Raw genomic sequence first — 22,903 nt, 5'->3', positions numbered from 1 at the left:
CGACTTGGAAGTTATACTGTGATGCCCTAATCTTCATTTTTAATCTGTAGGATACAAGGATGCCTCAAGATTGGGTTAAGTTTCAACCACCTGCTTCCTCCCACGGGCAAGGAGATTCAGAGCTTTGTCTCATCACTGGGGCCCTGTGCTGAGGTAGGAAGTCAGGAATAGGAGGAACAGCAGGAAGCCAAATGGTGAGATCCATCTTGAAGACCATCAGTCAAGAGGATTCTCCACACACACTTTGGAAGGGCAGCACCACCTCCTCTCCTTTGCCCATGGAGCAGCACAAAGGCATCAGGGCAAAAGATCAGGATTTGTTTTTGGGAATGGCAGAGGTGAACAATGAAGTACAAGATCCATAATACAAAAGTATAAACTTAGGCTAAAAAAACAGGGGGGATGTAGAAGAAAAAAAAAAACCAGAAAACCAAAACTGCTGAAGTCCACTTAGTTTACACATTCAAATCAACCTCTTTAGGAACAACTGACTGGTAAGGATTGGCTACATTCCTAATAAACTAAAATAATACTTCAGGGATATTATTAGTTTTTAATAAGGCCCCTCACTCTCTTAGTTATGTCATCACTGCATTAGGATCAACATAACAAGGTTTTAAGCAGAACTGGGTTGTGGTGGCTGAAATAAGATATTCTAAAAACAAGATTTATAAAAATGTGACACATCGGCCCCTAGCAATAGCAACAATACCAGATATAGCTTTTGTATAATGCATGAACACAGGATTACTTCCATGAATCAACAGTTTTGCATTAAAGAACAAAATCATCATCACATACAGATAACTAAAAGTGAAGATTGCTTAGAAAAGAAGAAATTTTACTTTACACGAGTATTTGTACCTCCAGTATAGAAAGAGATTATGAAGGTCAAAGAACAATCCTATTACTTAAGTTACATAACTCAAAGCAGGGTGCGTGCCAATGTAAAAACAACACGGAAAGATGACTGCTGTTTTCTGTTTATTCACTGCTTCTAACTCAAATTGTTTACTTTACAGTACTTCTGTTCTAAACTGCTTTTGCAAGAGAAATTTTTTCTACTGTAAGTCAAGAAAGACATTTTTAAAAACCAATTCTATGCAATGCTCTGTAGATAAAACAGGATCTTTCTCTTGCAAAGATTCCAGCATAGATTACCAATCTCAGACACCAAAGAGTGAGCCACTGGGGAATCACTTCCCAGTCTGACCAAGCTACTGTCCTCAGTTGAGGTGATCTGACCACTATGGGCACCACCAAGTCCTCAAGCGCCACACCTATGAGATGGTGCACCATACTAAGAGTCAGTAGAAGCAAGTAGCAGCTTTGCTTGACTTGTGGAAGTATTCAGGAAACTGTTCAAAGAAGAAAGGAGCTGCGCAATTTTCTGTTAACTACAGTAGTCTTCAGTCCCTCTAATAACCAAAACTAAAATCTCAATGCAGTCAACTATTTAAATGGGAAAAGAAATTGCTATTTTGGGGAGCTATGATTTGCTCTCTAGCTTACATTTTAAACAGCATATATTTTTTAAATTTACATTAACAATACTTTTATTACAGAAGTGTCTACCCTCAAAATATCAAGGCCAAAGGATTTCAACAAAATTTTCAACTCGGAACACCACTTGCTTGTATATACAGTAGAACATGGCGTATTTAGTGAAATATGCTTCAAAGGGAAACTTAACACTCTTCAGCCAAGCTTTCCAGATCAGGACCACGTAACCTTAGTTTCCTATTTCCACAGCTGAGCATTTACGGAGAATATCAATTATACTAACACTTCCTCTAAAGGCACCCTTCCCTTTGAAAACCACATATCAAATTTTCTCTTCAACATTTCATTTTCTTTGAAGTTTTAGCCAATAAATGGTCAATGCAAATGAATCAAGAAGTAAATAAAATCATGTCAAAAGATGGCATCTTTAGCAAGACCCCACAGGGTTTCTCTCAGTGTCAGAGCTCTCATGACTGTGATAGCGACAGGAAGATTCTTGCTATCTTCCAAAAGGTACGTGTGAAGCATGCCAAATGCTTCTTCACCAAAGCGATAACTGAACATATTCCATTGCTTGTCCTTCTTCCCAGTATCCAGGAAGATTATTTCTGACAAGGTATCTGAGACACACTCTTCAGCCTGTGCACTCAACAGAATCACTGGTGCTATGACAATTTTCACTAGCTGAGAACCGTGTTCAAAACCTCTGAGTGCAAACCCTGAGGGTATGTGACCCTTCCTTCTGCCCTACGCTTCCCTGTGCGCATCATCACTGCAGAGCTGCTCTGCTTAGCCCCAGACAGCTCTGTAAGGAACAAAAATGGTAACAGCAAGGAATGGGCACAGCCAAGAACTACAGCTGCAAAGGGCATGTTTCATCCAGGCAAGCCCAAAGATTATCCTGCACTGGTTGGTGAGGCTTATGAAAGGAACATGATGCGGACAGCATTAAACAATTAAACTTGCTATTACTGTGTTGTGACTAATACATACACAAAGCATTTAAAGGACAAGTATGGAGCTGTCTGGTGGCATGCTGAGATGGTTCAGTGCAGGCAGTGGTTTGGCAGCAGTCAAGTCCCACCATCACATGATGATTCCAAAATCTGTATCTTGTGCTAAGGATCACACAAGTTAAAGATACCCATGCCAACAACAAAAATTAGGATCAACAGAATTCAAGCAAAAAATGACAGTTGTAACATTTCATGTTCTTTCCATATTTTAATGCTTAAAGAAGTGCAACTTTGCAGTATAGAGACAACATTAAAGATTTATTGACATTTTGCATAAGTATATAAAAATGACAAGGATAATTAATTAATTAAATTAATAAGCAGTGGGGAAATCCCTAGGAAATGGTTAGTGCAACAGGTTTTTAATCCTGTCAACACCTGTTAAACATAACACTTTCATGTGAATTTTTAAGAAAGATGAGGTTTGGAAGTTTTCTTATAATGTGCTTCTTGTAGAGCCAATCTTTGCTTCTGAAATACCCAAGCTGGGCATAACATGGATTAGAATTGAGAAGTACTCAAAAAGGCATATGGAAATCCTTGAATTCTTGTTTCTTACTAGTGCTAAGAGCCAAATCCCTACCACACTCAGATTTTAAAGAAAAATAATAACTTACATCCAGTTTATAATGACTTCATTAAAAATACAATGAATCATACAATAACTCCCTTAGGTTTTGTAAAGTATTTTTCTGTGTGACTATTCACTTTAATATCCACTTACCTCTATGGTGGTTTATTAATATTGGTACAGAAAACTGAAGTTCTATGTATTTTGATTGTATAATAATAACACAGGTGCTTCACAGACCAATTGCATACTCATTAATAATGTACTTTCCAGGTGGCTGCACTATTAACAAAGTAACACTTTTCCAAGGTTTTATAACTATATATGAAAATATTCCTGGAAAACAAAAGCATTAACAAAGCACAACAGTGGCATAACAGCTCTTTGATTATGAGATCCTGAAGGAGATAATTAGCCAGTTTTCAGTTAACTTAAAAAAGAAGTGTTTTAACTATTTGCAAACTGGCATTTACAGCATATCTCTTTATGCTGTGACATTATCTAAGATTGTATAAACAGTAAGAATTTACTAGATTATTTTTACACACATTTTTTATGATTATTTTCAAAATTATTGAAAGCTTTAATATCAGTTTCAGTGGGGTAAGATGGAGCTTGAGAACAGTGAGATGATCATGCATTACAACAGTAAAACTCCTAGAATTAAAATTATTCCTATTATACATGCATACACACATACACAAACATACATTTTAGTATTATATAATAATTCTTGATGAACACTGTAACTGACTTCACATTTTCCTATACTGGTAATAATTACACCCAAACATTTTTGCAGCTTACCAATTTACCAGTGGCTTGTACCATCATTGTATTGAGATACTTAAAGATATTGTTTGTAATAGTGTTCTTCACTGAACAGATACATGGAGAAGAAATAAATTATCTTCAGTATACCCATGGTAAAAGAGACCCACTGATATCACTGCAAAAGCCTTACTTTAAAGGACACAGAACCAACTAAGGCAGCATACATGCAAATACCGAGAAGCACTGCAGGTCTGACCCCAATCTGCACCAGGAGAACCAGTCAACTAACTGAAGAGTTTAGAAAATTATCCACAGTTGGACAAGCAAAACAAGTGTTTATCACCTTCCCATTTTGTGACATTTAAATGTACTGCAAAACAAAATGCTTATTCTTCGCTGTAGAGAAGTGCTTTCTGGAAAAAAGAACTTCAAAATTTAAACAATGGTCTAAGATCTTCTGTCAAAGAAGCAAAACTCCCTGCTGACTTCATCTGCTATTATTGCAGCTTATATTAAATTTAGCCTTTTTACAGCTTCAGAACTTAAAACATTCTAAACAATAGAAAAAACTCTCTCAATGTATAATGACTGCAGGAAACAAGAACAGAATGAAGAACAAGCCAATTACATGTAACGAATGCTGTATAAATCACATTGGATTTCCTGCATCAAAAAGTTGAAATAAAGTAAGAAAAATGACACATCTTTCCTTAACATGTCCCAGTTTCGTGTTTCTAGAAAGAGGAAACTCCACAGACAAAGGCATGGGAGAAAGAACTTTCATCTCAAGCTTCTCAAGACCCCAGCTGACACTATTTCAGGCACCACTGATAAGCCTACAGAACGCGTGGTACATTTAGGGAAAACAGGATGGTTACAATTACTTAGTTCTGGACCAGCTGGAATTTCCAGTTGGTTTTCCCAAAGGAAAGGTACTCTTCTTTTAGCAAGGGATCATGCAAGCCTTGGAAACAAGCCAAGATATGAATATCCACAAGGGAAAAAAAGTACAATCTTAACCATCCACAGAGTGAGTATATTCCAGTGCTGAAGACTGCTTTCTAACATTGAGCAAGTGCCCTCAAGTGATAGCACAGCCAGAGATTTTAGAAGGTCCTCAGATACACTGTCACTGCTCATTACCTCTTCCCTTGATCAAGCTGTGTTTCAGGCATTTGACTTTAACCCAAACTCAGTTCTCAGGGCACAGATATTCTGGGATTTGAGTCCAAATAAAAAAAGCGGCCAAAGCTGGGTATTGTTAACACTCATAACCCTGTGTTCTTGTTATTCCTCTCGAGATACCACAAAGATTCTATACAACCGCAAAGGATGGGCCAAGCAAGGACCAAATATCTTTTGCCTTTACAAAAGGCATCACAAAACTCTCTAGATGTTCCTCAGTCCACAGAGTTAGAAATAACCCACCAGTAAGAGGCTGAAGGCAATAAGGAAGGAATGGAGGAAGAACAGATATGGTCCTGGATTTTTTACATGCTTAAGCATTTTTATGACAATCAGAACATCTTTGACTCTGTGATCAGAGGACAGAGACAATCTCCAAGGAGATGTACCAGCACTCCTCAACCAAGAATGACCACTCCTTTATCAAGGAAGAGAGACTATCTGCCTGGTGATTTTCCTTTGGTTAAGGTTTGTTCAACACCAGTATCATCACTTCCTTAGGCCAGACATAACAATTGCTATCTGCAGCTAACATGAAGCCATCTGAAATGTTGCAAGATACTTCACTTCAGAGAAATTAACTGCAGGGTGACATTATCAACAAGATTCTTTAACACTATGCTCAAGTTTGTCAGAGTGAATCCAGGCCAAATTTGAGGGCTTTTTTAAAATGAAGAATCTTTGGAGAGAGGAAAAAATGTTTCTACTTGACTGAAGGACTTTTAGAAAAATTCTACTGCTCCAGAGTACGTAAATAGAAAAGAAGGAAAACAACCCCAACCAAACATCATGTATCTCCTGTTCTCCCAGAACACTTGGCAGTATATAAGTCCATAACAAAAGCAACATGACCACTGAAACTGACCCAAGAATGCCCCACGGTGTTTACATGTAATCAGAAAGCAAGACAATCTCTAAGAGCAATTCAAGGTGCAGACTGATACTCTATTATAGAGCTAAGCAGTAAAAAGTATGCGAAGACCTGCATCTTTGAACTTCAGTGCCCAAAATACTCAGCATAACATGCTGAAACCATCTAATGAACTTACCGCCTTTTGAATCTTTTCTCCCCATAGGCAAAAAAATACAGAAAGTCCATGGATAGAGACAGCAAGCAAACGAAGACAATGAAACAACTTTCCTTGCTTAATTACCTGTCAAAGCCATCTTCATCTGAAGCGTAACCCCTTGAAACTTGGAACCATGACTACTGTCTTGTAAACAAGCTGGTATAGTTGGCACATGGACTAAAGACCAAGTACAAGCAGCCCTCTGTTATTGCCTACACAAAGGGAAAAATTGCATTGGATCGTAAAGAGTGCCAGTATGGTACAATTTTCTGAAGGTGTTATTCTCCAGAATTTGACTGTGATTTCTTAAAAATAAGCTTGCAGCTCATAGAACTGTGAAGACAACATTGAAAATGTGAACTAGTATAAGCCAATATGTTCCCTAATGTACAAACATAAAAATCACATATCTCAGAGTAAAAACTGGCCAGTTCATCACAATGAGTGTTGATTTGGAAGATTAATATAAAATTTCAACATTTAATAAGCAAAGCATTATGATAATAGGATCATCAGAAAAAAAAATCAATTCATGATTGGTATTTGGCAAATGAGTAAGCTGGACCCAGAATGGTGTCATTCACTCTCATCTCTGCTTTAACCTGCAGTCTGCATGCAGAGCAGGTCTCAGGACCAAGAGCCAAAAGAGCTTAAGTCCAAGGCTTGACAGTTTCTCAGTCTGCCCAAAGCAAGGTGGGAATTTACTATTTGTGAGGAATATTGTTCACTATGCCTATCACTAACATGCAACAAAAAAATTCAAAGATCCTTACCAAAATGCCAATTATTCAATGTTAAAACAAAGCAAAACCTCCATCCTTCTGAGAGATGGAAACAAATTAAAATTAACATTTCTGACATGGAATTCTGATTCCTTCGACATTAAAGTGTCCTTTTCTTGGACTGTAAATGAAATCATGACTGACCCAGGTCACAGCTCCCTCTTAAGTTCCTCAGCAGCAAAACTTTTACCTAGAGCCAGTTTGCTTTAGGTTCTTACTTCAATGCAGCCACCTTTGATGGCGGCTTCATTGCCAGTTCTGCTCCCAATTTTCGCATCCTCTACCCTCCATTTTAAACTCCGTGTGCCCACTTCCAGTTAGAGGCACCACCCTTCCCTCCTCCCTACCTAAGAAAAATGCAATGAGGAAAAGCAGCAGACCCTCAGCTTTCTGAACTAATTGTGGGGTACTGCATTTCAATGCCTCCTAAGTAGAATGAATATGTACAGTACATTTTAATTTGCCTTCTTACTATATAAATGTATATGTTCCTGACTGTCACATCTCCTTTCTCTGGAAAAAAAATTATAAAGGAGCTCACCAATAGTACAGAAAGCAGAGTTTACTTTGAATACACCAGCGAGCTCTTCCAGATCTCATCTGTCAACCATTTGCAGAAATCCTTGAAATGGAACTTCTCAGGTGTGTAAAGTTAAGAGGGTGTGTGAGCCACAGCACAACAGCAGCTTGTATGCGTTATACTCACATATCAAGAAGAACTGATCTCTTAGTGAGCAACTGCCAACAGACCAAAATTTTCTGCTAAAATCAGTTACTCTTCATTTTTTTCAGAGCACGACTGAAATTTTTAGAATGAAGCTTTAATTTGTTATCCTAATTACACACCATAGGACTAAGGCTTTGTACAGAGCAAACAAGTATCAACTTCACTTGAGCGCTTACAATTTGTGACCACATTTATACAGGAAAAGATAGTAATTCTGAGGGTTTTTTCCTAGCAGGCGACTGTATATTATATTTTGGCATATACAGAAGAGGACACAAATTGGTCCTTAAAGTGCATTCAAATGGCAAGTTACTATCCATCATGCCAGGGTCTAACAGCATTTTGTGCCTCGTTAAAGGAACAAGTTAAAACGTTCTTTAAGACAAGATACGGTCTATCACTAATCCCGTAATCCTCCTCATTAGCACCGCTGCTCTTACCGGTATGGAGTACACCTTGATTTTGGGCACGGTTGGCACACATTGCCACTGCTCGCACAGCTAAAGGAATTTTGCAAGGCACATGGCAACATGCATCACTCCACATGCTAAAAATGCTCAGGAAAACTGTTACTGCACGTGTGCAGCAAACTAAATTCCAAATTTAATTCTCAGGTACCGTTTGTCTCCCAATACCAATACTGCATTCTCGCCGTACGGTACAATACCTGTTCCTTACTGTGTATTTTTCAAACATGAGTCTTTTCCGAGATAGAGAAACATAAACCATCATTCTGATCTTTACACACTTCTGCTTTCCATCCCTTTTGTTTTTTTCCCCCACAACCGTAACATTTCGCCCAACTAGCGTTCCTGAAATACCGAGCGGACAACCAGCGGTGCCGTGAAGGCGAGACCTCGCGTAGCAAGTTTCGGACCAGGGCACAGCACGGCCAAGTTGCCAGACCCAAGCAAGCAGAGCTTTGCAGGGCGCACACGGACACGGCCCCCCCGACAGCCGCTGCTGCGGACCCTGCGCGCCGCGCTGCCGCTCTCCCGTGCGGCACAAGAGGCGGGTGCCCACCTGCCCGCTCCCCTGGGATTGATCACCGCTCCGGACGGCTCGGAGGGAGCACACCGGCGCGGGCGGGGCTGCCCGGGACGCCCTGTTCCCGCGGCCACGCCGGCCCGGTGAGAACTCACCGGCCGCGAGCACCGGCTCCGTCAGGCGGCTCAAACTCCGTCCGCCCCGCCGCCCTCCTCTGCCCCGTGGCCGCCTCCCCGCCGACCCCCGCCCGCCCCGGAGCGCGGCGCCCCGCAGCGCCGCCGGGCGGGAGCTGCCGCCGCCGCCGCTCGCCCCAGCGGCTCCGGCGAGGCGAGGCTTGACATAATCCTGCGAACGCAGCAACCGCAGGCGCCGCCGGCTCCCGCCCGCCCGTCCCCGGGGTCCGCTCCCGGCGCTTCCCTGCGCCCGGGGCCGGGGGGAACAACACCCGCTCCGGGCTGCGCGGCGGGGCGGGGGCGGTGCCCGGTGGCCCCCGTGCCCGGCCCCCGTGCTCGCCCAGCACCTCCCCTGGCCCCCGGTCTCACCTAGGAGCGGCGGCGGCGGCGGCGGGCTGAGCTGCCGAGCCCGGCGGGGGCGGGAAGGGAGGGAGAGAGGGGGGCCCCGACGTCTGCTCCGCAGCCGCTACCCCTCCGCGCTGAGCATCTTCCCCGCGCCCGCGGTAGGTCAGGCAGGGAGAGCGCCGCGGAGCCGCGCGCACCGGAGCCCCCGCCGCCCTCCCCGTCCGGCCGCCGCCGCCGCGCGCCCCGCCGGTCCCCGAGCCCCCTCCCGCTTTCCCCGGGGCCGCGCGCGCCTCCCGGCCGCGCCGCCCGTGGGGGGAGGGGCGGAGCAGGACAGGCGCGCGCGCGCGCTCACCGCGGCTCGGTGCGGTCCCGGCTGCGGCGGGCGGGAGCTGCCGCGGCGCCTCCCCCGCCCCCGCCGTTACTATGGATATCTATGGATATCGGCCCTGCGCGCCCCCGCGCACTCCGCGCGGGCGGGGCGCTCCCGCGCGGCGCCGCTGCCCCGGGCCTGGCGGGGGCCGCCGAGCGCAGCCGGGGCGGCGCGGGGACCGGGGGAGCTGCCGGCGAAACTCCATCCCCGCCGCCGGCTGGCGAACGCCTTGCCTCGTTCCCTGGCAGAACCAGCTTTTTTTCTTTCTTTCTTTATTTTTTTTTTTCTTTTTTTTTTTTTTTTTAAACACGAGTGTCTACATAAATCACATCCGAGCTCGAATTCCTGCGTTAATACGAACAAATAAGCATCCCACGGGATTATTTACTTCAGTGACTGCATCCCATTAAGCAGCACCAGCACTGCCTAATAAATGAAATAAAATCCAAAAGATAATGCCCCTATAATTTAACTTTACAAAATGTCAGAAGACAGAGTTGCACTTTCAGTCCCCCATGGCGGCTCTTATCTCTTACTCTGCTTCCCTGAGGAAGTTACACACTTGATGGCTGAGCACATTATCTGACAAGCTCAGCCAGTGGAGACTGGAAGAAACATTTTACCAGGTCAAAAAATTTTACTCAGTTACAGCAGGTGAATTGATAGGGAGGCTGTGGTTAGTAATGCCTGCTGCATTTCTCTAGCCCACTCCTGGCAGATCTATCCAAGATCATCAGCCAGGCAGGTGCCTCAGGCCCCAATCCTGCCTTTGGAGGCTTTCTGTCTTCTGTGAAATAAAATCCTTAATAAACAACTGGAAAAAAAACCTAAGTGTTTCTCTCTGGGCAGCACAGCTTTATACAGACAAGCCACAGTGCTGAAATTCAGCGTCATTTTCAGCCTCTGCAAGAGGAAGAGCAGGGATGGATGATGCAGTAGCTGCAGATCCAGCACACCAGCAAGGCAAACTTTCCAGGTGTACAAGTTCATAGTCAGAGACCTCACACTGATTAAATGTAGAAACCTAATTCACCAGCCCTTTCGTCTGACATGTTCAACTGCACGTGCTTATATAGAACTTCAAGCATAGATGGCTTTGAGCACCAAAATAAATCGTACTTGAGGCTCTGAGTGTATATCCCTCAGAGCATTAATTAGGTCTCAAACTAATGCTAAGCTGCATTTTTTCCAAAGCAAGCCTTTCAAGGAGTAAATGATCATATTCACAAATGGTTCTCTTGGTTACAGAGTGCTGATAACATGCACATAGCCACGAGCTCAGCGACGTGTAGCGGGTTGGCTGGACTGACTCAACCACAAGATAGTGCTGACTTTGAATGCACTGCTACGTGTGTGAGTAAAGGCAGCAGTGTTTGCCTATGAATCACAGAGATCAACTGCTGATTATTTAAGAGTTGAAAGGAATCCTTAAAGTAGTAATGAAAACTTCAGATGCAGTTTTCTGTATCATAGCTGATTTCATCTAATTACTCCTGCCAAAATAATGTTGGGGAACTCTAAGCATTAGCTCTAAAGCACATTTTAGAATGAAATTTGGAAAATTATTTTGATTTTAACTGAGTATTCTCTGCTTCTTTGCAGAGCTCCATTGTTTCAATAAAATCTTATAGACACAGTCTGGTGTTTATACAGATTTGATGTAGCCCATCTGGAGAAGGGCTGAACAGAATACAAAAGTTTAGTTTTATCCTGAATCAGGAGAAAACATAAACCTTTTGCAACATATCCTGAACAGAATTCCAAAAACTGAGTCTGGAAATATGAAAATGTCCATTTCAAAACATTTCTTTTTCATCTTTTCAAAACATGTCAATGCAGTTTAAATTTTAACGTCTACATTGTCAGTGTCACTTTTGTTCTGACATGAACAGATCTTTTCAAAGCAGATGCTTTGGCAGCATTTCCTTAAAATGCTGAATGATGTTTATAGATTTGTCTGTACTTTTCCAATACCTTGGGTCCCCACATCTCTATCCCTGCAACTAACAAGACTTTTAGCACAGTCTGAACTTGCTTTGTCCTGGATTTTGTGATCTGCATTTTTAAATTGAAATCAGATCTTTAGAATAGGTGGGATGTGATCCATTAACAGCTATCTGAGTTAGGAGCAATAATTACATGGAATTGCTAAGCCAGAGGAGGAACCAGTTAAGGCTGTCAGCATGAGGCCAATCTGATGATGGCAGAGCATAGTGGATGTGCCAGCCGGTTTCTATACCTGCCATAAACTTCATTACTTCTATTGATTGTAACATATTCCAGCCTAGAGCAGCTCTCCATGAAGGAAAGAAGTGTGTAACACACAGCAAGTCCTAAGAAAGGATGAAGGCTTCTAGCAAGATGGTGAAAGAAAGGACATTTTTAGACATTTAGAAGCTTAGTGAAGAGGCAAACATGAGCCTGGATTTTGTAATGTTTTGACAGGGAAGATCTGCATGATTTCACCACTAGGTCCATTTCCCATTCAGCTACTCTGACCTTCTTTTTGCCTGGCTTCTTTTCCAGCCAGCAGCACTTTCTCTAAGGCCTGACCACCTACAGGTGAGCAGGTGCCATGGCTGTGTCAGTGGTGACTGCCCCTGCACGCTGCCACTTGTACCTGGTGCTCACCCTGCTCCTGCGGTGGAGCTGAAGGGAACGTTGGCTACTCAGCATCCTGACAGGGCCAGATAAGTAAAGATAAAAATCAATGAAGTGAGGGACGTGTCATAGCAGGAATGTACTTTAGGATACCTCTCAGTCTGTTTAGAAGATCTGTTATTATAAAGGGAGAAAAAAACTGCCTCTCTCATGGGCAGGAACAGGCCAGTTCTTCAGTTAGTGCTCTTGTGGGTGTTACAGGCTGGACTGAGATGGGGTGTGAGAAGCAGAGACTCTGGACAGACTGCAGTCCTGCCTTGAGGGCCATGTGGGCCGTTCTATGTTTCAATAAGTGTGATCACTGTCTTTTCATAAAGGCAGAGTAAGAATTTATTTTAGTAATGGGGATCTAGGAAGAAGAGAGAGGGATCCATTTAATGAGTTTTAGCAAATATTTTTTAAGCTTCAAAATCTTAGATGTGTATGTTGAGGTCAAATTTTGTCAGTTATTGTATGAGTGGATCTGATCACAAATATAATTTTTTTTTTCTTAGAAGTTCCCTGTGATTTTCCTTGAACTGATCAGCAAAATATGCTGATGTGCTGATCACAGTGATCAAAGCCCAGCCCAAAACTTCCTTTATCTGTAGATCTGTGGATCATTATGAGGAGCTGCTACGGTGGCCATGATTCTTCTTGAAAGGAATTAGGCAGCTTGCTTTCTCCTTTACAGCAATGGGACAATCCTGTCAAATTGTTTGGTTTTGTGAATGGCTTCATATTATTTTTTGGGTGCCATTACACATTCCTGCAAGCTTAATCCATTGTGGCTGATTAGAGGCAAACTCCTAGGTGTTAAAAGCTGGAGAACAGTGGACAACATGTGATTCTCCTGCCCTGGGAGTGGCTCAGGCTGAGCAGCAGTGGTTCTACTTGGTTGTCTTCAGCAATGTCATATGAGGAGAATGACTTGCTAACCAGCCTCACAGCAAAAGGCTACCATTGCTGTCTTTGCCTGAATGAAATTTATCTGACCAGTAGGGCACTATAAAGAGAAAGTCTCTATTCCCAGAGAATGGCTAGAACAGGATCTGCTTTCTTATACTCAGCTGGTATCCAGATATGCCTTAAAATCAGGCACACTGGGGAATTCCTCATTGTGGAAACCACCTGTGGGCAGAACATTCCATAGATTCTAGATGTGAGTCACCTCCACGTGAAAGTAGCAGAAATCTCTTCTACAAATGAGATTGCAGAAATGGGAGGTTTGGATTATTTCTGGAAAAGGATCACCCTAACCTATGGCATAAAAGACAGTTTTAAATAAAGAAACCAGTTACCACAAACATACAGTTACTTACATGCAAGATTTCCCAGGCTTATCACCACACTGCACATTGATGAATAAGTCAAAACAGACCTAGATTTTTAACAAAATATCCCCTAAAAGTTATTTTTCTACTGAGAAACAATGCTACATAAATTTTCACAGAAAGTGAGATCTATTGAAACACAGGGAGGAAATCTGTTTTCTGCTTAAAATTCATTGTTAATAAACACTTGATTAGCTTCATACTGGAAGTTTTAGTCATAAAAATTAATGTCTTTTAGCAATGAAATCCCGATTCTTCAAATAACATCTCCAAAAGTTTGTGCATATTTATTTTCTTTCACCAGTGCTGCAAAAGTCTGTGTTATAATAACTCAATTCTTTTTTCTTAGAGATAAGTATTTGCTAATTGAACTGCTTTGCTGATGTCCATGCACTTACTAGTTTATAGTCTATCAAGGGGTCTAGAGAGTTAAAGCAAGATAAAATTAAATCATGTTTTCAAGTAGAGAAGTGATCTTCATTAAAAAGCAAGATAAAATTATTGAAAATATTTAACCAGACTGCTTTTACAATCTTCTTTCAGAGCCATGTTGATTTTGAATTTCCTAAATTGGGACTGAGCAGATTGGCTTTCTACCATAGGTTAGCCGAAGTACACATAAACATAATAATATTCAGATATTGAGTAAAGTAATCGTTTACATATGTTTACTGAGAAAGCATAATCATAATGTGACTCTAAGAGATAAATAGAATGCATATTTGAAAATTTTACTAGTAAATTATACTAGCCAAAACCAGTCCCTCTAGCTGGGGTATAGATGTCCCTGTAGTTGGGAGCATACAGGTGAGAAGGGACACGTGGAGAGGCAGAGTTGCAAACAAGGATCACAAAATTCTCTGCACTTGGTAAAATCTGCTTAGGTAATGCCCATGCTATATAACTCGACAGAGACTGTAACACTTGCACCAGGGCTGCAGCAAATCAGGACAAAGGGAATACAATAACTGAAGATAGATGGAACAGCTGTGTTGGCTCAGTAAGGAGCAGGGACTTAAGTTCAAAGTAAAGAAGAAAAAAGGAAGTTGTCATTTTTTGAACACAGAAAGGTAACAGAATGATGTTTTAAGCAGGGAAATCTCATAGGGAATTTAAGCCAGTCCTGCAAACTGGCTTTATTTTGAGCTCTAGGTCAGCACTCAGATGATGGGCTCTTGCTGTATAGGACAAGCACTTCTGAAAGCTTAAATATTCTAGAAAAAAAAGTCAGGGACTAGAAAGAAATTTAGCTATCATACTACAAGCAGAGTTGTCTTAATACATTTCTTTTAATTCCAATCTCAGAATAAGAAACTGAAATACCCCTGTTTCAAAATAATCCATAATTTATTTTGATTTTTATTCATAAAATTGTCCAATGTTGGAGAGAATTTCAAAGAAGCTGATAAATTTGGACTATACAGTCCCTTTGGAAAGAGAAAGTTGCAAATAAAGTTGTGTGGGCATGCAGTTATTGTAGGAACCAAAGAGATAACTGCAGGTATCTTCTGGAACCACTGGAATATCTGCACGAGCTGGTCCTATGGTGTGTTGGGGTTTGACAAGAAATTCTCACTGGCAAACATAAATTATGCCTTCCCCTTCCCAGACAATCTCCTCGGTCTATAAAGAAATAAAGTGTTAATCAACTAAATTTAATATCTGAAGATCAACTGAATGTACACAGAGGTTTTGTCCATACAGACTCCAACAACATCTGGTTCTTGCTTGCTGAGAACTAACAAATATCTGGGTGCCAAAGGCAAGGAGTAACTACAAATTCCCTCAACCTGCCTTTGAATGAAGTGTCAAGAATTGTTCTGGTCAATTACCAATGCTGGTGGTGCTTATAAGCATGGAATGTGCTTATAAACATGGAATATTTGTAAAGTCAGTTTCTCTGAGAGCAAAATTTCCCTAAAAGAAACACATTGCAACCTGAATTAAAGAAAAAAAATAGAAATAATTTCTAGAAAACTGTAGAATACAGTTTGAAATGTCTTTAATTTTCCATGAGGAATATTGATATGAATATAATCTGGTTTCAAGTAGGTTAATGGAAAGAAACAAAGAAATCTAGGAAAAGTACAGGGATCAATTTTATTCTTTATTCTGTGACCACAATGGTTAGTCTACCTTTGACTAATTAGAAAAGAAAATAAAGAGTTGAGTGAAGATATAATCTAATGTGTGATCAGAAAGCAAAGCAATGAAAAAGAGTGAAAATCTGCTCTTAATCTTGATTAAGAAATGTATAAAGTGGAATAATACCTCAGAATTATAGAACAGAATATTTGTTTCCTAGTAATGAGATAATTAACCATGGACCCATGGAGGGGATGTATATGAATGTTAATGTGCATTTTTTACTGGGACAAGGGAAGCAATAATGGGATATTGAAGTGAAGTAGGGAGACACCCAGCTCAGCCATTTGGTGGTTTTTATGTAGAAAAAAAAAGCATAAAATCATAGAAGTAATTTTTGTTCTCTTATTTTTCCTGAAAATGTATAATTTTTAAAGCTTGGAAGTCAGAGAGGAAGGAATAAACGCTTCCCAGAGAGTTAGATAGAGAAGGCTACTTGAGGAAATTAATTTTGATCTGGATGGTATAGTTAGTCCAAAAATACCATGAGATGAAAGAAAACTTGACTTCAGAAACACAGGCATATGCATGCAGATTGTATGCCAACACTAAATACATGGCTTCAAATATATATTTAATGTCATTGTAAGATGCATTTAGACGTTTTAAAAAAATCTAAATACTAAATATTGCTATTGGTGTCAAAGGCCATGCCGCAAATAATCACTGTGTTGTAATGGTGGTCATATTATATTTGAACTACTCAAATATTAGACACCAACAGTCTATTTCTAAGACAATCCAGCATAAAATTTCTCAAGATATTTCAAGCAGATTGAGAGATGGATTATAAAGTAGAGTGATCAGAAGAAAGTTGGAAGAGAATCAAAAGGTATACAGTATCTTTACTAGGGCGTTTACAAATGTTGGATTTTGAATAACTAAAACAAAATTAAATATACCATATTAATAACTTCTTTCCAAAAAAAAGAAAAAAATTATTGACTATCTTTCCAAATCAATGACTTTCTCACTATCTATAAGTAAGATTGCTGTGTTTGGCCAGAAGAAGCAGAAGAATCCCTTAAAGTCTTTTACTACAGTACGAGATCCCTTCTGAACAAATACCATGCTGAATCAGAGGAATGAGTAGACTACAAACTATTATAAAACGTGTCTATGAATACTGATCCCACATGAAAATGAACGGAATAGTTTAAACTACAATGCTACTATTTTGTTTTTGCCTGAGAATCAAAACAAATGTCTGACTATGACCACAAATATGGACTTATTATACATGCAGACTATGTTCTGAAAACGTATTCATAATAGTTTCTCCAGTACATGTTTTTGGAGTTCAGTTTCTTATCATGAATCAATTAAGAGACATTTCAAAGTTATAGAATATTCACTGAATGAAAAATCTTAATATTTATTATTTTAAGAAAAAGAAGTAAAATTTTAGACACTAGTCAAAGACAAACCCACATTAATGATTCAGAAAATTCCTATCTTTTATGGCCAGAAGGTATTGCTACATAAAAAAATGCAAAGCAAAGGTACAATGACCTTTAGTTCTCTCCCCAGGAGATCAAATATACATTTATCCTATATTAACATTTCACATGGCTACAAAAGAGAGAAATGTGTTCTTTTTCTGTATGAAAGTACTGGAATGTCAGACTGTAAGACAATTTATGGCTAGGGGCAGGATCTACGGAAGCTGCCTCCCATCCCAGGAACACCAGTACGCAGGAAGGACAATAGCACCCACTCCTCCTGGGAGTGTGGAACAGAACAACATCAGCTCCTGCTCTTCTGTGGTCACACCTGACTGACTTAGAAGAGAATTTCAGGATTCTCAGGGCTGCTGCCCCTCTTAACATCACTCTTAATTTCCTCCTTAAATTGGCCTCTTCCTCCTCCTTGTTTGTAGGGTTCCCTTTAGGCTCAGAGGTTATTTTTCATTGAGCAAGGTGGCAGTGCAGTACTCGACAGTGATTAAAGACCAGAGAATTGTCGAGGGACACAGTATCTAAAAGGATGTGCTCTGGCCAAGCCAGCTGAGTAGACTGGAGCTGAACAGAGGTGTTTGGAAAACAAGATCCATGTGGAATTATACAGCTAAGCAATTTCCATCCAGAGGAAAATGACATAACAAGAACTGTCTGCGAATAATTAAAGGCATGTCATAAAGTAGGCCATATTTTTTGATTAATCAGAGAAGACTGAGGAACTCATTTAACATGCAGAGGGGGAAATTTAGGTTACACGTTAGGAAAGGCTGTATAAGATTTGAACAAATAAGAGTTCATATGCACACCAGAGTGTGCCATCACTAGCTTAAAGTGAAAAACGGTTCAAGAAGTTTCTTTGACTTCTTTGATTTTCTTCGGAGTTGTTTAGAAATAATTAAATAAACTCTGTGCCTTATAAGAGAAAGTACCAGGTGACCCCTAGAGGTCATCTCAAGACTGAGCAACTCTGCAGCTGCAATCGCCTCTGGCTTTTGTAAAAGGCAACAAAACCACGAAATTGATTAATACCTTTGTACTTTATACAGTAACACTGTACTTTAACCACCCTCTGGGTAATTCAGACATCTTCATACTATGTATGAAAACCATTAATTTTCATAAATGCTTTGGTTGCAATACTGTTAGATTAAGGATGTTGGTGTAACCTCATAATACAAACAGAAAGTGGTGATTTATGGGCATAAGTGAATAAAAAGCAGACTGAAAAGCCAGACTATGAAAGAATACATTTCGTTTTGTCAGCAGCAACGTTTCCAAGGCTGCTGTGGAAATCAAATCTGAAGTGTTATAACACAGAATTGTGCATGACAGTGGCTACTCGGTCCCCAGTGTTGTAATTTGCATTGTGGGGAGAAAATCACTGCTAGCATGATGCGAAGCCCAGTGCCTTGCAAATGACATTGGATGTTGCATATTTTCATCCATTAAAAAATATTTCCAAGAAATTACTTTTTTGTCTCTTCCATTTCATAATCCTGCCTCCAAATTTCTTTCTTATTTCTAATGAGCTTTTGTGGACAATGGGACTACATTTTTTTCTTTCTAAAAGAAAGAAGTTTGTTCTTCCCAACTATGTATTAGTCAGTGGCAATTTTAGCAATCACATTTTTGTCAAGGTAAAATCTTGTAGATGCTTCAACTCATTATTTTAAAATAGCATTCATAATTACCTATTCAAATTACTTCTTGAATTTAGCATGGTATTCTGCAAAGGCCAGAAGGGCTGTTAATTAGTTTTTATTTAAGCTGAATGTGATAGCTTTTATGCATGTTTCTCCAGCATTGCATTGTATGTATGCATGGTGCATACATCAGTAGGAAAGCAGGAAGGGTCTCACTGACAAAAGTCTGTCAGTCAATGAAGATGTGTCATTATTCTGTATCCATTCATTTGTGATAGGGCAAATGGGTGTAGTGGAGGGTGGATTGTTTAGCAAATTCAATTGACTGCCTCAAGGGAGACATAAGCAAGGAGGCCCAACCGGGCCATTTTAGATTTTTGTTATCAAAATTCTGCCAGATAAAGTATCAGAGTTTAGCTGGCTGTATGACTCAGTTTGATTCACCTTAATTCTGTTTTATGGCAATTTTCAATGTCAGTATTTTATATATATAATTTTTTAATACAGTATCTGTATTTATGACACCAATACATAACAAACTACAAACTCCAACAAGCACAGAAAAATGAAACTCTTTGGTAATCCATACTTCTGGAAAATTTAACCTGGAATATTTTTTTGTTCAAAAGCCTGAACTCTACGAACAGGTTTGGGGTTCAATACAGCCTCACCTAGAGCAGTCAATGGGGTTCGAGTTGCTTTTTGTATAAGTTTCTCTCATCCATTCTATTTGTTTCAGGCAAAATACCAGCAAGATGGAGCACGTTCCTGAATGGATACTGCTTTTATTTTTTATTTTTTTTTTTAATCAGCAGAATCTGGACAGGCCAGAAAGAGGCCCTGATTATTTTTTTTCCTTTGGTAGTGCATAATTTTGATAGTTATTTTTCATGAGAATATGGGAAGATTCACTTGTTACAATCTATAAAGCAATGGCAAGTGGTGATAATGAAAGGACAGCTTTCAGGGTGTCAAAAAAGGTAGCTCTAAGATAATCAGCATTTTCCATTCTGGTACAAGAAATCAAGCAGTTTACTATTGATACAGGCAGTTTTGTTGTTGATAAATAAACCTGTATTTTGTAACATTTAAATTATGGATATATCAACAGGTATTTACTCACCAAAGCACCACATTCTATCAAATAAATTACATATTTTAGAGGCCAAAATCAATTTTAATAATATATTTTCTTCAGCTAAAATAACCTAATTAAAGGCAATCCTAAATAGACATATTGGGGGGCTCAAATAGAAAATTTTAATGACATTAGTAACACTTTCAAATTTGGAACTATTTTTTTATCATTCTTTCTCCAGGTACCTTGCATTTTTTTCCACATGCACAGTACTAGAGATCTCAGCAAATGAAGAATACTGGAATTACGGAACAGAATATAATTATTCCTTACCAATCTGGAATCTAGTGTAGTGTTATAGTGGCAAGGGGGCCATGCTACTGGAGCAAGCTACCAGAACGATGAAATTATTCAAAAGCAAAACACTTCAGTCTAAGCCTAGAGAGGAACAGAGTCTTCTGGATAAAAATAGAGAGGAAAATATGCTACTGGTTCTGTATAGATGCTCAATCTGGTTTTGGTAGACAATTAAGGTGAAAATAACTTGTTCCTACAAAACTACTTATTTTCTTCTTTGCTTTTCTTTAGAAGCTACTGCTCTTTTGGGATATTGTAGAAATTAATTCAGCTTTACTATTTTTGTATAGCATTCCATAAAAACACAAATTGTTGCACTATCTGTAATCATTTTTTGTTATCCAATGCTGCATAATCAGCAGTTGCATAAACCAACATCTCTAAATTTTCTCTTCCTTGTGTTAGCAGCAGGTGATACAGTGGTCATTGGAGTGAAACATAATGTATGTTATTGGTGGAAAACTCAGGGTAACCTCTGACACCAATATGTTCAAACCTAACTATAATAGCTCAATTCCAGAATTAGAGTTCTCATATGGAAAACTTCTGCTAAAGTTTTAAAAATGTAAAATAAAGTATCTTCCCTTACCTCTTTTAGATGAATGAAAGCACAGTAATCTTTCAAACTTGAAAAAACTGATTTCCTACTCTGTATTTTTCATATTCCAGGAGAAAAATTCAGTTTCTTTTCCAACTTTCCCTGTATTCTTTGGTAACTATATTACACAACTGTCTAGTGGCAGATTTCACACATTTCTTTAGTTAGGCCTATTTCCAAACATGCAAAAAACCTCCAAATCTGTAACCAAATAAACCAGCCTTTTGTATTTCAGTGACATGCCATTATATTTACAGCTACCTATCTATTATATTGAGTAAAAAAAGAAATAATCCTGACAGCATCAGGATAAGATTCTGTCTTAATGAGAAATGTGTGGTCAGCAAGGAATATTTTGAATTAGGTCTTAAGCAGTGAGAGCAGCAACAAGGACTGGTAACATTGCTCTGAGCAAAGACTTGCCAAGAGCAAGAAGTCCAGGCTGGGGCTGGGCTGGTCTTCATGAACCAGAGGAATGACTTTCCACGAAGGAAATAATCCCAAAAGAGAAACTGGATTATTCATTTTCATGGAAATACTGTGGTTTATCAGATTTGGATAAATCAAAGGCATACACAGCAAACATCTGATGTTCTCCTTCTCCATGCAAGACTGCTGAGGAAAAAATTCTTCAGATCAGTTAAGTAACTGCTGTTATGGTTCTCCAGTGAAGACCAGATTTGAGATAAGAAAGGAAGAAAATCTTCCACTGAGAAGGAACTACCAGTAAGATGTTTCCCTGAGAAAGAAGTTCCTGATCGTGATGGAAAGACTGGATCAGTTAAACATTTTGTATATTAGTAGTGATTTTATTTATTCAAGTAAGGCATTTTGTGTAGTAACAGACATTTTTTTTGTGTAGTAAGACACTTCATGTGTGTTAAACAAGGAGGAACTCCCCAGCTCATCTAAGTGAGTGTTACCTGAGCATCATTTTCTTAAGCCCAGTCAGCTGTTCACTTCTGCCTGTCTGTGCTGAAAGTGTCACTTGGCTGGCAAGTATCTGAACATAGTTGGTCCTGGAAATGGTGACTCAATCCCAGGCCAGTGTCGCATCTTTCTTAGGGCTATAAAGCACTGATTTAATGACACAGAAATCCCACCAAACCCATGAACAGCAAGGTAGTTAGAAAACAGCTAATGCCACCTTCATAAGCAACGGACTTTGTGCCTGGTGTTTACAGGATCTTTTCTTCCAGATACCAGGGGAAAGGGAGTTGAGACTGTCCAAACTGACAGCTACACCCTACTGCAGCATGATTAAAGAGATTTCACAGCTCTGAATGAAAATTTCCTTATTTTTAGTATTTATTCTTGACCCCCTTGCATCCTCTCCCTTATAGAGAAGACATCCCTTGCAGTACACTGACAAAAATAAGAAATTGAGATTTGTTTCAGACATTTTCTGGGTGATATTTACCTTCCTGATAGGCCTCTAAAAACTTCTGAAAATTCACAGATGTTCAGAAGTGACCATACAGGATGAAAATGTTGAAGTGCTTTATAATTTTAGAAATTATTGCAGGTTACAGTCTACTAGAATGTTAAACAGCTTTTATATTAATCAATTGGACTATGTAGCTGCCAGATCTTAGTAATAGCAGTCCTCTTTATTGTGATGGATATTGTGTAAGGAAAGCCCATTAGACTGAACAAAATGCTTCTGGTTGTTTAATGAATGATGCTTTTCCTTGTGAGTAAATAGCAAAGTAGTACACAAACCACAGACCATATTATATAAACATGATACCTAACTACTTGCAGTTGGAAGGGAAATAACACTGTTAAAGGTTTCCAGAAAACACATAAATCTTGCTGATTGACTCTTATTTTGGATAATTTACTTCACTTTATTCAGTAAATTACCTAAATTCTGTAAATCTCATTCTTTTTTCATCTGATGCATTACTCCTCTTTTATCATTATTGATTTTTTTCCTGCTATTTCTCCTTCTGTTCCTGCCTATTTGCCACATTCATTTTCTGCACCTTGCATTCTCTGATCTTCACTTAAAACTCATTAAAAAACCCCTATTTTAAAGAAGTAAAAGTCTTTAGTGGTGTTAAAGTACATATAAAGTGAGTAAACTCTAGATAATTTAATGAACTATAGTCTTAATTACAAATCAGTATTTATAAAAGTTCC

General features: G+C 39.7%; 1 protein-coding gene across 10 annotated transcripts in view; it reads right to left on the bottom strand.

Annotated features, from left to right (window-relative positions):
- Positions 1 to 22,903, bottom strand: part of ANKS1B (ankyrin repeat and sterile alpha motif domain containing 1B) — a 407,446-nt gene that overhangs the window by 76,935 nt on the left and 307,608 nt on the right. The window contains exon 1 of one of the 10 annotated variants that reach the window (XM_030960757.1): positions 9,158 to 9,335. The exons of the other annotated variants lie outside the window; for them this stretch is intronic. The gene's annotated coding sequence lies outside the window, so the exon portion shown is untranslated. Of the gene's footprint in view, positions 1 to 9,157; positions 9,336 to 22,903 lie in introns of those variants that run through there. 10 annotated transcript variants of the gene reach the window in all.

Source organism: Camarhynchus parvulus, chromosome 1A (genome assembly GCF_901933205.1).
Source record: "Camarhynchus parvulus chromosome 1A, STF_HiC, whole genome shotgun sequence".
In the NCBI taxonomy this organism is placed as follows: Eukaryota; Metazoa; Chordata; class Aves; order Passeriformes; family Thraupidae; genus Camarhynchus; species Camarhynchus parvulus.
Note: the sequence above shows the minus strand (reverse complement) of the source record. Positions and strands in the feature narration are given on the sequence as shown.